This window comes from Spermophilus citellus (genome assembly GCF_964194105.1).
Source record: "Spermophilus citellus genome assembly, chromosome: 6".
Classification (NCBI taxonomy): domain Eukaryota; kingdom Metazoa; phylum Chordata; class Mammalia; order Rodentia; family Sciuridae; genus Spermophilus; species Spermophilus citellus.
In genome coordinates this window covers 127,040,094-127,057,259 of record NC_138187.1, presented here as the reverse complement: position 1 = coordinate 127,057,259, position 17,166 = coordinate 127,040,094, and the positions used below count along the sequence as shown (strand labels likewise).

General features: G+C 41.9%; 1 long non-coding RNA gene across 1 annotated transcript in view; it reads right to left on the bottom strand.

The window, feature by feature from the left end:
- Positions 1-3,544: 3,544 nt before the first annotated feature.
- Positions 3,545-17,166, bottom strand: part of LOC308652456 — a 39,343-nt gene continuing 25,721 nt past the window's right edge. Inside the window, exons 2-3 of the long non-coding RNA XR_014022795.1 lie at positions 14,643-14,746; positions 3,545-3,650 (exon numbers count right to left, since the gene is read on the bottom strand). This is a non-coding gene — a long non-coding RNA (uncharacterized lncRNA). The remainder of the gene's footprint in view (positions 3,651-14,642; positions 14,747-17,166) is intronic.

The window sequence follows — 17,166 nt, the reverse complement described above, 5'->3', positions numbered from 1 at the left end:
TGGTATACACTGTAGATACAACCCAAGAAGAGTAAATTACAATCCTATCAATAATACATTGCATCCGGGCTCCAGTTCCCCACTACACAAGAAAATGTGCATTGGCACAGAGTCTCCAAATATTAAAAGCTATGCATATAATGAGGCTGTGGGTGTACACAAGCTAGCAACTCCTACAGGACTGTTTTCCGGTCTTTGTTATCAAGGTCTTTTACGGGGGAAGTGGGCTACCTTGCAGCTTCTAAAGCTGGTACTAAATGAAGAACTCCCACCCATATTCTCAGCAGATCTCTGGGTGAAGCTTCCAATTTGCAGACAGCATAGACCACTGCATCCATTTGGATACCTTGGATTGTGGTAAATGTCCAGGGTCTGCTGGGGTGCCCTAGGATGCTGGACAAGGGACTCTGGAGAGCTCAGTGCAGATGGCAATATCTGAGAGAAAGATCACATGGCCTATCCTCACTCTGACCCCAGTCTCCCCAAGGTGTAGGACCTGCCAAAAGAAAGGAGGAGGGAAGGGAGGAAGCAGCAGGAGAGATGGTAGGCCAGGAGCTCACCACCCGCAAAGAAGGAGAGATTTATTTTGGGATCGAATGTTCTGACTACTAAAATTTTGACAGCACATTCAAATCCTCTTACTTCTCCCTCCTGAAGAAACAAATGACAATCTTGTTTGAGAAGGGGGAAGAGTATTTCTGTTGTAGTAAGATGAAGAACAGGGATGAATTAGGTTAATGTTTGCAGGAGGGCTAGTTAATGCACCAGTCACACACTGGTCTTTGATGTCCCCAATTCAGGGAATATTGAGGACAGATGGGGCTGGCCCTTCTTGTCTCTTTTTTAATCAGACTCTGGAAGAAGAAGGAGAAGACAAGGCGGGGAGGGAGGCTGTCAGGCCAAAGGAAGGGGATACAGGCAGCATTTCCAGTTATAAAGCCTGAAGAGGAAAAGCTCTGGTCAGACATCAATTCTTTAGCAGGAAAAGAAGCTTCCTAAATTGCTAAGACTTGACTAGGCTTTCTGAGAGACACCTATGCATCAGAGAAAAATAATGTGAAAAATTCCTTTTGTCCGGAGACAAGAAGCAGCATCTGGAAGTCTTGTCACAGCTTTGCTCCCTCCTCCCTGCAGCTCCCCCACAATCTCCCTTCAAAACCTCTTTCCCCTTTAGAGGGGTGAAGAAGGCCGTTTTTCTTTGCTCTCTGTCAGAAAGTAGGGACCGGTGGGACACCTGGTGGACAGTATTGTAATTACACCCACATTGGATCCCAAGCATAGCTATCCAGAGCTGAGATCAGTGCACATTCACATGATAGGAAATAATAATACAGCAAGCATCTATCTCCCTGGGGGAGGTGATATTGAAGTGGATTTTGGGGTAGATGATGACCTAAATTTTAGCTGTGTCCGACTATATTTGAAAAGAGATTGGTGGCTATGAGTAAATATAAATAATAGAGAATCCATAGATAAACAAATACAAATTGATTTGCCATATAATTCCCGCATCACTTAAACTTTACTTAGAGTCACATTGAAATTAGAGATCATCCCACAGGACCCACCAAGCTGAACAGCCAGAATAATTCCCCCCTAAGACAGTCCATAGGTGAGAAACTCACCCAAGACAATCCAACAATAACTGTTCAAGGAGAACACAGAGAAGTTCCTGCTTGCTCCTAAGTGGTTGCCAGAAGCAGCCTCAAGTTTCTGAGTCAGCGTGTGAGTGGTTAAGAGGGGTCAAATCAAATCTGGTGCCAATTTGATCTGGCCATGGGACTTTGGGCCAGCCACTTAACCTCTCTAAGACCCAATTTCCTTATCTGTCAAGTAGAAATAATGATAATAATGGCAAGCACTTACTGAGAGCCAGGCATTGCGTGCTTTGTATAGATTAAATCATTTAATTCTCCTAGCCATTACCAGGGTTTATATTTCAGTTTTGGGGGGGTTGAGAGAGAGAGTAGGGGACTAACCCAAGGTCACACAGCCTATAAATGGCAGAGCTGAGATCAAAACCTGGGCTCTCTGCCTCTGGAGTTCATACTGGGACCATTACTTTACCCTATCATTTAATGCTACTGTGAGGATTAGGCAAGATCCCCTATAGTTTGGATCTGGAGTGTACCCCAAAGGCCACATGTTGAAAGCTTAGTTCCCAACTTATGGTCCTATTGGGAGGTGCTGGAATTTTAGGAGGTGGGACCTAGAGGAAGGAAGTTAGGTCCTTTGGAGTATGCCTTTAAAGTGGTATTAGGACTATGGACCCTTTCTCTCTTCACTTCATGACAGCCACCATGTGTTCCCCACCATAATGTTCTGCCTCACCACAGGTCCAAAGCAATAGGGACTCAGAAAACCTAGAAACCTAGAGCCAAAACAAATCTTCTCTCTCTCTTTTTTTGTTTTTAACCAATAGAGTCACATGGAACTAACCCTGTTTATTAAACTCATTCAACCATCAGTCTGCTCAACCCTCCTGGTAAGGAGGACACTTGAGCTAAGAAATGACAACATCACAAGGTACATCATTATCAATAAAAAGGAAGACTGCCATTCAGTTTTCTGAAGAGCATACAGATCCATAAAATAACATAGGTTTTAGTGAACAAGCTTTGTTGAGTCCAAAGCATGAGGCTAATTATCACCTGTAGTTAATAGAAAATTCTTAAAACTGTATATATTTGAGCAATGAACTTGTCATATGATTTTGTGCAAAATTCTTTTTTATAAACCTTTCCTCCTTAAACGTTGATTTTTCTCAGGTATTTCTTCAAAGTGACAGAAATCTGACATGAGATAATGTATGAAAAGTGCCCAAGATTCTGTCTACTCAAAAATATTATCGTAGCTCAGTATCAAGTACAAGTACATTTGAGAAGTTTATCTAGTGTCCACCCACCTGGGACAGGTAACCAGAAGCATGCCTTTAGAAACACAACATTGAATTTACTGCGCAATGTAGTCACAACCATAATCAGCCTCAGCTTCTACAACCATCAATCATCTCTCCTCTCATCACCTTCATTTTAGAGGAATTTCCTCTTTTGACTTTATGTTTAGTATTCGTGTCAGATTGTAGAATCCTCAAGGGCTTTCCTTTTTTTTTTCAAAATAAGCATGGCATAAATCAGAAATATATAACTATCTTTCTAGGGTAAACAATATTTCTAATTTTCCAGGGAGAGGTGGGAAGTACTAGTGAAAAAGAATAATTTTTTAAAAAAAGTTTGAGCACACAGAAAGTAACATTATTAAGAGAAACAATAAAGCAAGAAAGAACAAACAGATGCTCAGAGAGGAAGTGGTAGTGACCTTACGGTGACATGATGACATTGCATGGATGCTGAGCTCAGCATGGGAGGAGCAGCTTTGTGCTGAATCCATGTGATATGATCGCATTAAAGAGGTTTCCAAAGGTGGGCAGTTCTGACACCAAGAGCACCAGCTCTCGGCTGGAATTCATTCCCCAAGGCCTCTCAGAGATGGGAGCTGGAGCCATAATGCCACTCAGACCCCCAGGGAATCTGGCTTCATATCACCACTGCCCAGTGTCCATGGCTGTAAGTGTCCAGATAGTTTAAAAGTCTGAGAATTTGGGCCTGAGAGAATTCACCTGGCAGTTTCTAGGATCAGGAAGTTCCCACCTGAAGAGGGACAAAGAGCAGACCAAAGGAGAAATGAGCCATTTTTATAGAATGAGTTCCTTTTCCCATAACCTGATCCCATGATCATCTGCCTTCCACGAAGAAAGAATTCCTTGACGGAAGAACATGCCCCTTTTTATAACAGAGCCATATCAATTACATTCTTTTACTACACCATGATGGCACATTGCTTTATAATCCAGCTGTTAATGGCTTCACCTCAAAAACCCACATCACTCCCTTTTGCCCTTCTGAAGGCCTGGCTTATATAGCTGACTTGCTTTCTCTGTTACAAGTAGATCCAGGGTCCATCTTTTCTGAGTCAAACCCATGCCATCAATGGCAGCAACTTCTCTGTGCCCCTTCAAGGGGGCTTTATTAAATATATTTTGCTACTTGAAGGCTAATTTTGAACATTGCTATGCATTAATTAACTGCTACTACTTCAACTTTAATGTGCATATTATTTGCCTGGGAATCCTGTAAAAATACAGATTCTGACTCAACAGACATAGGCTGGGGCCTGAGATTCTGCATCTTTAACAAGTTCCCAGTGTTGCCTCTATGATGCCTGGACCGCACTTAGGGTAGCAAGGAAATAGAGTCCTCAAGATTCAAAGCCTAGCTTCTCGCCACGTTATTCCTGTCAGTGCAGTGGAGAGCCAGAATAGGCTACTGTAAAAATGCCAAATGGACATAGGGTTATTTTGACTTGAAAGCAGTTGGGTAACAGTTCATGCAGGAAAAGCTCTTTTCCCCCTGCCTTCATGGCTTAAAAACAGAGCCTAAATTTCCCTTTATAAAGGTTACAGAAATTTCAGTTTATACCAGTGTACCCCTTTCCTACACCAGGGAGAAAACCATTCCACAGTCAATTCTTATCAGCCAAGATGAGTCCCCTGCATTACAAACCTCACTAAACAACTCATGTTAACCATGCATTTCCTAGTCAACTGATCATCATTTTTCCCTACCCCAGGAGTCCTAGAACACTTTTCCTGTACCTGGCTTCTTCACCATACTTTATCAACTTTTGTTAAAATGGTATATAAGCCCAGAATTCTAAAATCCTGCTTGAATCACGTTTGTGTGTGCATGTGTATATAAATTCTTGTACATACCTAATTTATGAAATCTGTTTATTCCCTGCTAATTTGCCTTGTATTATCTTTTATTACTTATTTCATCTACAAACCCTGAGAGGGTAAAGGAAGAGGGTTTTTTGTTGTTGTTGTTGTTTGTTTGTTTTGTGTTTTCTCCCTCCACTACAACACAAAGAAAATGAAAGATAATAAGACCAGGAGAACTGTGGCAAGTCTAGACTCTGAGGTTATAACTATGAGAGGACAAGGCACAAAAGGGCCAGGCCTTGACAAAATAGAGGTCTAAAAAAACCAAATGGTCAGGCAGGCATATCTAAGGGCAGAATCATCTATGGGTTCCAACTGTGGTTGGAGGCAGAGATATAAAGAGGGAGGACACACTGTGGCCGGAAGAAGGAGGCAGTGTTTCAACAGCCTAAACACACAACGTATTGGTTTAGGAAGACCCATTCCTCAGAATCAAGGGAATCAATGAGTCAGAAAGCCAAGCAAGCTGGTGGGCAAAAGAAAGGCATCTGTAACAAGAAACACACTAGGAGGCTAAGAATCAATCTTGCTAGAGGCAAGTGTTCACCCCAATCAAGAGTCCCTCAATTCCCCACATCAGGGCATGGATGGCACAAAGCCCACAGATACAGGGGAGGGAAGGAGCTGCATCTGGATGCACTCTAAGGAAGGTGACAGGGTGGCATTGGCAGCAGATTCTGACATACCACCGACAGCGTATTTCTGACCCATATTCTTTTCATCAAAAGATGTTTCTCAAAATTTGAGTCTTTATTGAAAAGACATGAACCTAACCCTGATTTGAATGGGCACCGTGGCTACCTGTGCACTGAGAGGTTAGAGGGGACCTGTTTTATTCCTTCCCTCTCTTAACTAGAAGGAAAGCACCCTATTTGGTATTCATATTCTGTGTTCCAGATAAACTGTCAGGTCTCCCTGCCAGATTTTTATGGATAATTAGAAGGTTGCAAGAAGCAGATGTTATGAAACTATCTGTGACTAGTCCTTAATGGTGGATGACAAGAACTCAGCACCACTTCTTAATTACACAAGACATAGTGAGAAGTGTAAAAAACAGAGGAGAGCTTGTCAAAGCCTGACAAGGTATCAAACGGTTAATCACCCACGTTGGACCTGAACATTTATTTACTACGTAATTCAGAACACGGATCCCACCTCCCTTTTAGCTGAATAATAAGTTCTGTGTTCTCTTGTGTGGCTTTATTTCAAGTTTTATTAATTGAAATATAAACTTTTACGTAAATCAGGTGGTTTTCTCTAAAACTGCTCCAAACAAGAAAATGTACCTATTATTAAACACAGAGACAGTTTTGCTCTATCAGATCTTGTTAAGTTGTACAAAAGGAAGACCACAGTGCGTTGGAAACCTGGGTTCTTGCCCAGGAAGAGTATCTGCTGAGATCTTGCCTTATGAGAGGACATTTCTGAGCTCTTGACCATGCATCATATCATGCAGTCCCCAAAGTGACTCTAAGAAATAGGTTGGCATTTCAATTAATCTCATCTTACAGAAGGGAACTTACTTAGAATAATAACAATAATAAAAAATAACTACTACCGCTGACAGTTATTGGGTACTTATTATGTCCATATATTGTACCTTACATATAACATCTCATTAAGCAGGGCTGTTGCCATAATTACATTTACTTCCACTTAACAGAAGAGGAAACTAAGGGACCAAGAAATTAGAGAACTTAAGCAATTGATTTTAGATGATAAAATAAAAATTTTAAAATGCAGTATTTTTAACTCTTGGGATACATATACTGCCTCAGTTTCTCTACATGTGCTCTCCTGAAATTTTTATGTTGCTATACCTCAGAATGGGACTGTATTTGGAGACCAGGCCTTTAAGGAGATGATGAAATTAAATGAGATCACATAGGTGGACCCTAATCTACCCATGACTATTGTCCTTATTAAAAAGAGCAGGACACAGACAACTACAGAGCAAAGATCATGTGAAGACACAGAGAAGCCAGACTTATAAAGCCAAGGACAAAGGCCTCAGAGGAAACCAACTCTGACAACATGTTCTTAGCCTCCAGGACTATGATGAAATTAATTTTCACTGTTTAATGCACCCAGCCTGAAGTACTTTGTTATGGAAACCCTGAAAACCTACTACAGTGATCTCATTTAAATTCCTAACTTCTGTGTATCTCAGTTTCTTGAGGAAGAGGTCTAAGGCACTTCCCCGGTGTGGCCCCCCATGGGTGATGTCTCCAACATTCTTCAGCCTGCCCTGCTCCTCAGGCTCAGCCCCTTCTACTCTTCCCACCTCTTCTTTTGTCCTTTCAGGAGGAGGATCAAGTCAGAAATAGCACAAGTAGCCCTGGACAGATGGGAGGAGTGAGAGTCCACCGAATAATCTCATCAGGAACCGCAGGGTAAAACTCATATTATCCTAAAAACCCTCCCCAACTCTTCAACAATTATTTATGAGCTCATTTATGTTTACATGTATACAATGATATATAAATTTATAATCATCACTGTTTACTTATTACTCATAGAGTTATAAGAAATATGCTGGGTGCTGAGATAGCACACTACAACCAAAAACAAGGTCCTACTCTCCTGGAGTATATATAGTAGAAAGGGGAAATAGTAGTTAAACAATTACGCTATTTGTTGAATCTAGAATTTACAACAAAAATAGATGATTGGAGGAAAGAAACTGAATTCCTCAGACTGTCTATAGACCCTTTTGTTCTCCAAACAAAAATGAGGCAGAAAGTGCAAATACTTCAGATAGGGAGAGGGTCCTGACATAGTCACACCAGGCTCTGAATGACTAAATCAGCCCTTTTTCCAGAGATAAGTTTTACTAGAAAAAAATGAAATAGCGGAGGTAATGGGGTGCTGGGAGTGGGAAAGGCTACAGAAAAGAGATGGTGAGCAACTGAAGACAAAAGCTAGCTGCTCCTTCATTTTGCCTGGGGCCATACTGCTTTGAGTTGGAGTCTGTTAGTGTTTACCAAATTCCTGCTTAAGGAAGAGCAGGTTAGAGCACCATGCTTTCTAGAAAGATAGAAACATAACTCTGAAATGAAAAAGTCCCTTCTCTGCAACATCAGTAAGCTTTCTCCTGAATCAGCTACAGGCACACGCCCAAGGATAATTAGGCCATGAGGACAACTCCACTCAGACTACCTGTCTTTGTTTTCCCATCAGTAAAAGCCACATATATGCATTACATCCTGCAACAAACAGGGGTTGAGAGCTTATGATGGACCAGGAATGGGGTTAAGTACTAGGGCTAGGAAAAAAAAAAAAAAGACATGAACCCATTCCTATCACCTAGGAGTTCACCATGCAGCATGCAGTTCACTATGGGGGTAGAAATTCAGACTCTTAAACAACCACTGCATTATAATGCAACAAACAGGGTGACCAGGGGTACAAAATTGTAGAAGGAGGGGGATGAAAACAGAGGATGAGCCATACAATAAATTATAAGGCTGAAAAACGTACTTGCCTATCAATTGCTCTAGACTATAGAAAGAGGGGCACTCCAATTATAGTAAAGGTGGTGGAGTTTCCCAGCAAGAAAACTATGAGACAAACACACCATTTAAGGATTGTTCATGGGATCGATACCTGTAAAAGGGAAAGAAGGAAAACAGACTTGGAGAGAAAAACAGAATTGTGGTGCAGACCTAATGAAAGACTCACAGAATGTTCTGGAGCAAGCTCAGATGGCCATTTAGAGTTATGCTGTGCTGTAGGTAAAAAGGCTAAGCCTTTCTACCCACCCCCCAATAAGTCATTGTATGTGACGGCACTGGAAGGAGCCCACCTTCCAGTGTCACATTGGCTGACGTAGTTTCCTCAAGGAAAAGAGCAGACAGCCAAGGGCCATCTTCTAGTAGCTCCTCCACATCAGCTTGGGGGAATTGGCTCTCCATTCTATTTTTTTTTTTCTTACTGGAATTGAACTCAGAGGTACTCTACCACTGAGCTATATCCCCAATCTTTTTTACTTTTCATTGTGAGATAGGGTCACATTAAGTTGCCCAGTCTGGCCTTGAACTTGTGATCCTCCTGCCTCTGCATCCTGAAGAGATGGGATTACAGTTGTGAGCCATGGCATCCATCACTCTCCAATCTTGAAAGAGAATCTGGCACATCATAGAATACTCTGCAGTCCAATTTTTATGTCACTTGGTTCCATTTCTTCACCTAAGTTCTAGGAAACTGTTCCTTCAGAATTCTAATGAGACTTCTATTTTTGTTGGGGAAGGGATCTTGGAAGAAGAAGGTTAATAGGTTGATGTGGTTCTCACCACTGCAATTGGCTTTGGAATAACCAATGATATCATTAGCTTCTTCCTCTGCTCTCCACTATAAGTCCCCTCGCCCTCAGCTCCTACCTCGGCTGCGTCTGTGTCTTTCTTACTTGATGGTATGAGCCAGTCCCTTATCCAGAGGAATCTGAACTCCCGGTCACCATTCCATTCTTGGGCCAGGGTGGCTGCACTTGTCCATTTCCTACTAAGACCCATAAAGAGAGTATCAAGAGATGCACATGTGAATCACCTGAGTAGTAAACCTACTTCTCCCCACCCCTAGAGAGTAACTGCAATCCTAGTGACCACGGGAAACTTCTCCAGCCCAATCAGCAACTCCTCTTCTTGCCTGAAGTGCTAAAGCAATAATAGTCTATAATTCAGTGGAACTCCTGCTGTATCCCTTGGCAGCAGTATTTTCCCTTTGAAAAAGAAGACTTCCACATATGCAGAGTCCAGAGTCATGGGCGCAAGAAACATATGTTCCCCAAGAGGTTTGCTGGGAGGGGGATCTGGTTTCCATCATTTAGTTCCATACTTAGAAATTCTACCTATTAGATGTACAGCATATATATATATATATACACACTGTTTCCTGAGCAATAGTGCCTCATCCCTTGAGAGAGTCCTACTCCTGTAACTTCAATTGATCATTCCACTCTACTAGGGAAGCAGCTTCTTGGTGGTATGTTATGACCAGTAGATCTCTTGCTCAGGGGCTCACTAGCTTGTCTTTTGCTGTAAATTATGTTCCTTGGAGGAATGCCATGTTATATGAAATCCTGTGCCAGTGGATTCAATACTCTGTAAGTCCCCAGTAGCGATGCTGGCTGAGATCCTGCTGGCAGCAAAGGCCAATCCACCTCTAGAATACAGATCTACCCCTGCTAAAATCAAGTGTTCCCTCTTCCAAAGTGGAAGAGATCCAATGTAGTCAACTTACCACCAAAGTCACCAGTTGGTCTCTTTGAGGGATAAATGTGGAGTCTTGAGCCCAATTTTGTTCTTTGTTGGTCATTTGATGGTGATTGTAGATAAAATAACCTTGGAAACTCATGCTATGTGCCCATGGATAGCCTTCATCACTGCCAGCATGACCCTTACATTCATTGATCTATTGTTCCAACACAAGGGTAGCCTAAGACAGATTCTGAACAAGTCTTTCTACATACCTGGTTCTATAGTACTGATCCCACAGTAGAATATTCACCTTGATATGAAGATTTCACACTTAGATCCACTTTCCTAAGCCCATAGTCAGCTCCTTATTAGCCAACTGACCCATTCCCCACAGGCCATGAATCCACATGTATTTTTTTTTTTTTTGTACTGGGAATTGAACTCAAGGGTGATTACCCACTGAGTCATGTTCCCAGTCCCCCTTTTTTTTTGTATTTTATTTAGAGACAGGGTCTCCTTGAGTTGCTTAGGGCCTTGCTAAGTTGCTGAGGCTGGTTTTGAACTCACAATCCTCCTGCCTCAGCTTCCTGAGCAGCTGGGATTACGAGTATGTGCCACCGCTGCCCAGCTTCACATGTATTCTAACCTTGGGCCATTTTTTTTATATATACACAAAACAAAACAGATGACAAGGTAGATTCCCTTAGTTTTTCCCACCGAAGATTTTCCCTCGTCACTGACTTGACGTATAACCTTGACAGTTGTGTCAAACATACCATGCCAACCCACTCATGAACCAAAATCCCAGCATTTTCTTCCTTCATTAACAGGTCATAGGCACATGTATGTGCAGCCCCATACATAAGCTGAGAAAAAGAGTCCAATGCAGCAGTGACAGGGGTCATGGGATCTAGGCTACCTCATTGTGCAGCTTGCTTGTGCCCTCTGCTCCTGCTTGTGACCGATTCTACATGGATTCCCTCCATCACTGAAAGTCAATTACCTCCTTACCATATAACTCAATGAATCTAATCAGATGTATGTAGCTCATGGTGGTCAATTTCAGATGGATGATTCTGTTAACATCTGGTAGTTACCAACATTCCTTCTCTACTGAGGAACACTGACCTGTTTTCCAAAAGATATATAATCCTCTGCTGCAAATGCCGTAACCTTGTCCCAGAATCCAAGATGTCTATGTTGTGATTCTCTCCCTGAACTTTCTGAAACTACAGTGCATCCTTTCCCACCACTGCCATTTCTAGTATAATTAGGTCTGCTTAACTGTAGGGTCCAAGCAACAGGTATTTACTTACTCTGGAGCCAGGACCAGAATGAAGCCTTTTCCTATTCTCAGTTCCACTCAAAACTCATGATATTTTATGTTGCCTAACATATGGGCTGCACAATATTCCAAAGCATGGAATATCTCCCTGCAGAAGCTGAACAGGTATTGTTTTCTTCTTCATGGTGATATAAGGGTACTAATGGTGAAATCTTTTATTTTGAAAGGGATATCCCAGCATGCTTCAATCATGGACCCCTAAAAATGCTACTGACAAAAAGGCCCCCAAATTCTCCACAGGGCTTATCTTCCACCTTCTGGAATGCATGTCTTAGCAAGGCCTCCAACCTGCCCATCCAGTTGGATTAGCAGGATATCATTAATATTGGAAGATCTGTGACCTATGGGATGTCCAAGTGACCTGGTTCTTTTTTGGACAATATTTTGAAAGAGGACAAAAGTTATAAATATATATCAATGTTCAATCCAGGTTAATATGGATTGTTTCTCATTATCATTTGGGGTAGAGATGGAAAAGAACATATTTTCTAGTGCACACCTATGCATAACGTACCCGAGGACACGTTAGTCCATTGTATCAAAAGGCAGCTGCAACTAGACCTACTACACGGCTGAGTTTTTGGTCATTCGTTTTCATTGTACAGGAGCTATGTTTATAAAGGCTATATTGATGAAGTAAGTGGACATAATGATAAAGACCACTGCCCTTATGTACTCTAGTTCTTGAAGCCCAGTTCTTGATTTCACCGGGATTTGATACTGTGATTTACCCACTTGGCCTGGAATGGGGCTGGTGGAACACTCAGAGGCTTTTGCTTCTTCTTCTCCCTTGGTCTTTTAACCCTTAGGCCGAAGACCTCGGGGAGGACTGTGTCAACTACTAAATACATCTATTCCAATCATACCTGTAGACCCCAGAGGAATGGCCATTGTTTGGGCCTGAAGACCCGCTATGAGACAGACCCAGGTCAAATCTCTATTAACTAGCCTCCACTCTATCAGCTAGATCATTGATGACCTTTGTGGCTTACAGATAACAATGATCAGTGTCTACTCAGTTCTCATTCCCTAGAATCTTTAAAATGTTGGAGTATGCTCCTTTCTCAGTGGCAAAATGGATACAATCCTTGAAGGGAAAGACTGGTAGACCCAATGCAGCGTACACTCACTCTGGAGTTAAGCGTTCCTTCTCCTAGAAACACCTCTCCTCCAAGTCAGTGGATTCCACACCTGAAATCTGACTCATATGAAAATTGCTCAAGGAATCATGATATTTTTCTTAGAATAACTTCTATCATTCTTCTAATCATTCATCCTTAATATATTTTTTATTGTACAGCTTGAGTATGGCTCTTGTTGGCTGCCCACATGATTTGCCCTGAAGGGCGCTATGTTCTATTGGTATCTCCATAACCCTCTGCAGGTCTTATGACCTTGGATTCCATTATAACTTCATTGTTATTTATAATAATTGTACCCACCTGGCTTCATTTCAGTACTGTTACCTAGTCACTGGTGTTATAGGCTGTTAGCATCACCATTGCTATTAGTGAGTCCACGTCCATTGACAGCATTTCCTACTGTCAGCCCTGGTCTTATAGAGATCCATCACTGACCTTAGTGCTTCTCTCAACAGTGCATTCCTTGTTATCTCTAGAACCTTCTATGGAACATAGTCATCTGGTACATTTTTCCAGTAATTCCTATTATATCCACTTGGCCATACTCACTTCTCTGGGCCTGTTAATTCATTCTTCTACCATCTGCCATGCAATCCTGACATTTCTATATAACTTAGTGTCCCTTCTCCTCCCAGAGCAATTCCCTTTCTCAACTTGCTTAACCATTTTTATTTATTCATTAAATACTTAGTGAGTTATTAATATGTCCCAGGCACTGTGCTAAATATTGGAGGTATGAAAATTAAAAAGAAAGAAAAAAAAGAGTAGGATCCACTCCCTTATATCAAATGGCTCACAATCAAATTGTGTATATGTGTGTGTGTGTGCTTATTCTAGATGAAATAGTTGAAAATGAAAGCATAGAGCATAGGTCATATTTTATACTCTTTTGTGTCATATTGCAGATGGAGTACAGGAAGAAGAAATGAGTAGGTGTGAAATCAAATGAAGAAATGCAAATTTTAACTAACCTACCAAGTCAGTGGCACTGTGTCCAGAAGGCACCTCTGCCCTATGGGCACAACACTCTGCAGCCTCTGTGTTTTCTGGCTGATCATTGGCTTTCTTCTTTGGAAGCCTTTGGTTTCACCTGTCCCCCTGTGATAATAAGGGATGGTAGGTACTCTCTACCTCTGTCATGGCATGGAAAGGGTCAGAGGTAAGACAGTTTCAGACAGAAGTCTCAAGATGCTTTGCAAATGCACTTCCCTTTTTCTGGGTGATTCAAGGGTAATAATCATCTTTCCCTTTTTAAGTTCCCAACACTCCCTGCTCACAACATCACCATCAAGCTTTGAGAGACAGAGCAGCTAAAAACCACTCACAGCAAATGACCACTGATGAGTCAGAAACCCTTAAAAGCTGTAATCAGGGGCCAGTGTGATGCAGGTGCATAATGCCCAGTGGTTAGGCAAGCAGGAGTCACCTCCAGGAAGGATAACGATTATTCCCATCACACAAATGCAGAGCGCCACCCCCATTGAGCATCCACCAAGCACCTGCCTTCTTCTCCGTTAATTTACCTGTGACATGTTGCCACACTTAATTGCCTTTGACAATTAGTAACATTTCAACACTTCTTTTAATGGAACAATTAAGAGAGTGCTTGTCTCCGTTGCAAGAAAATATATGAGCTGATTTTTTTTTTCCAGAGGAAAAGAAAAAAAGACCAAACATAAACCCCCAGTGATAATTCAGTTATAGACAGCTTGGAGGTAAGCCCTTTCTCTTTTGCATTTTGCAAGAATTATGTGCAAGCACGCCTTTTCGTGTTTGTTTGTTTGTTGCTTGGTTTCCCTGAATGAGCATTTCTCCACCAGACAGCTCCGGGCTGTCCGGGCAGCCACGTGGTATTAATTACAAGGAAGAATGGATGCTAAGCAGTTGCTGTTACTCATTTCTCACTCGTGTTGTTGCATTGATTGCTAGGGAAAGCAGATGCCCCAAAGGCAGTTCTTCTTGAAATCAATGTGAACCCTGGGGAAAGCTGGGAAGGAGTCTTTATGCCTTTGTCCTGGCCTCCTATCCCCTCCAACTAACATTCATGGGAGGAGGGACATGTAGACTCTTTATTCCCCTTGGGGCCTTTGAAAAAAATTTAAAATGGCTATTTTTATTATCCTCCCCTCCCCTATTAGTAACAGAGAGAAATTATGCTGTTCTGTTATTACAAAACTTACCTTAAAGCAATAGTTTACAAGTCTTTGGACTCCCGAATAATTCAATATTGTCGTTGTAGATAAGACTGCAAAAGGTATGTGCTTCAAGTCTCATCTATTAAGAGCTGTGAGGAGCACAGAATTAAAGATGTCATTTGCAAGAGGTTTGATGCATTTCATTTTCCAAAGCAATCATTTAGTAGAGTGTAGGGGATGGGTCACTAAGTTGGTTTTCATGTTAGAAAAAGTCCCAAGAATATGATCAATGCTCTAGTAGAGACTTTGTGCTCACTAAATTCAGGGCAGATGACACAACTCTCATGCTCTATGTCAAATCACCTTCATAGCCCCCTGATATCCTGATGGTAAGCAACTGGAGACCCCCACCCCCAGTCCTGAAAGTGACCTCTGCCTTTTTGCCGACACCTGGATTTCCTGCCATTCCTCCTTGCTGCCATGTCTCTGCTTGTCCCATCCCACCCATTCCTCCACCTCTAGCTCATGTACTTGTTCTCCACAAAGCTCCAGATTCCCTCTACAACTCTCTCTGACCCCTCACTATACTTAGAAGCTTCTCACATTAATCATCATATACTACTTTGTCTTGCACTGGGGCAATTTACTTATGCCTGAGCAGACTGTAAACTCCTTCAAGGCCAGGAACCCTGGGTTATTTTTCTTTAAATAATCCACACACCCCAGCTCAGTATTGTTATTTGCATTAACAATAATAATTATATCCATTAGGTACCCTTTGGTAAGTATTTGTCAAATTATATTTGTATTTAATTTCCACATACTGAATCTGCCTTTAAAAATTATATTGGTTTGATTGACAATTACATTTTTTGTTACACCATCCACCCCTCTATCTCCCCAAAATGGCGCCCCTGTGGCTGAGCCACTAGGAAGGGCAGGGAAAGCCTTTCTGCTTTTCTATCTTCAATCTTAACATCCCTGGGTCAGCTGAGGTTGGTGCATCATCCACTCCAGGGTGGCTGGGCATTTGTAACCCGAGCACTGTCACAGTGTCCCCCAAGGGAGAGATACAATCAGAAAAGCAATAATGGCTTTCCGTGAGCTGGGATGAATGACCTCATCTCCCAGGTCACTAGGGTAACCATCTTCTGAAATCCACCACAGATTTATCACAATCCTCTCTCCTCTGTTCCACACTGACACTTTTCTTCCTTCTGTCTCCCGACATGTGGCAGCCTATATCTAAGGGGCCCTGATGGGACTGTCTGAGGATCTCAACAGAACTCTGTTGATTCAGGAGGGAAGGGGGTTGCTGGTCCCAAAAGATGAACTGATTCCCTCTTGCTCTGAATATCCCCAACTTTCCCAACCTGCGTGCAAACACATACACACACGCACACTCTCAAAAGGTTGACTGCACACAGTAATGCCACATCTTGCTAATTGTATTACCCTTGCTGGTTATTATTATTAAGGTCTTGCTTTCAGGACATAGAGAAAACCAACCACATAATGATCAAAGAGACAAATGGAGCATGTCACTGCAGCAACTGTGCAATGATAATGAGTTACATAAATCAAAAGTTCAGTCATTTACCTATCAGATTGAGCAGTGAATAGGGATTTTCAGTTACTATGATTGTTTGGTGATAGATTTTTTTAATAACTCTTGTACATAGATGTTCTGGAGCTAGAGAGTTGTTCCCCCAAGAGATGCAGCAGGATGCTGTACAAAGAACATGGTGTGGCATGTCAGGAGACCCTTGAGCTAATTTTAGCTCGGCCACCTAAGGGAAGGAAGCCAGTTCCCTTTTCTGGACTTCAGATTTTTCTATAAAATAGAAGGGTCTTTACATGCTTTAAGGTTCCCTTTCTTTCTGATAGTCTATTTTATCCAGACTCCTTAGACAAAATGAAATGGGTAGGACTCCTCCTGCATTCTGCTTTGCAGAGAGAACTGAGTTTCATTCTTTATGAGAGTTAACAGCCCCTGGTCCACCCTTGAGATTTTTCCTGCCCTTGACCAAACAGGAAAAAAAAAAAACCACCAGCTTTTCTCACCCTGTGCATACTGCTTTACCCTCTAGACCCTAAATCAAGGGATGGTGTAACCCTCTTCCTCCTTTTACACTCAGTTAAATGGTTTGTCTGAGCATGTAACCAGCTGGTTCCTCTAAGACCATTTCCCCCCAGTAACAGCCCAGTGTGCATTGCTTAACCTTTTGTCTTGTTGGTAATTTATGGGTTAATACTTCAGAACTTGTAGAAATAAGTTATTATCTTTTGGACTCATGGGATTAATAGTTCATTTTATTCCAATTTCCGGATTGAATAGACCTCAGGAAGTGGGCTGTCCCTCGAGTCATACCAAGGCTCAGGAAGAAGAAGCCCCATTGAGATTGTCAGACTTAAAGGGGACCCCGGGTACAGGGTTCCTTTGAAGGTCAGTGATTAGGAGTTTGTGTGTATGCATATATGTATGTGTATTTATCCCTGTGTGTGTGTGTGTGTGTGTGAGAGAGAGAGAGAGAGAGAGAGAGAGAGAGAGAGAGAGAGAGAGAGAGCA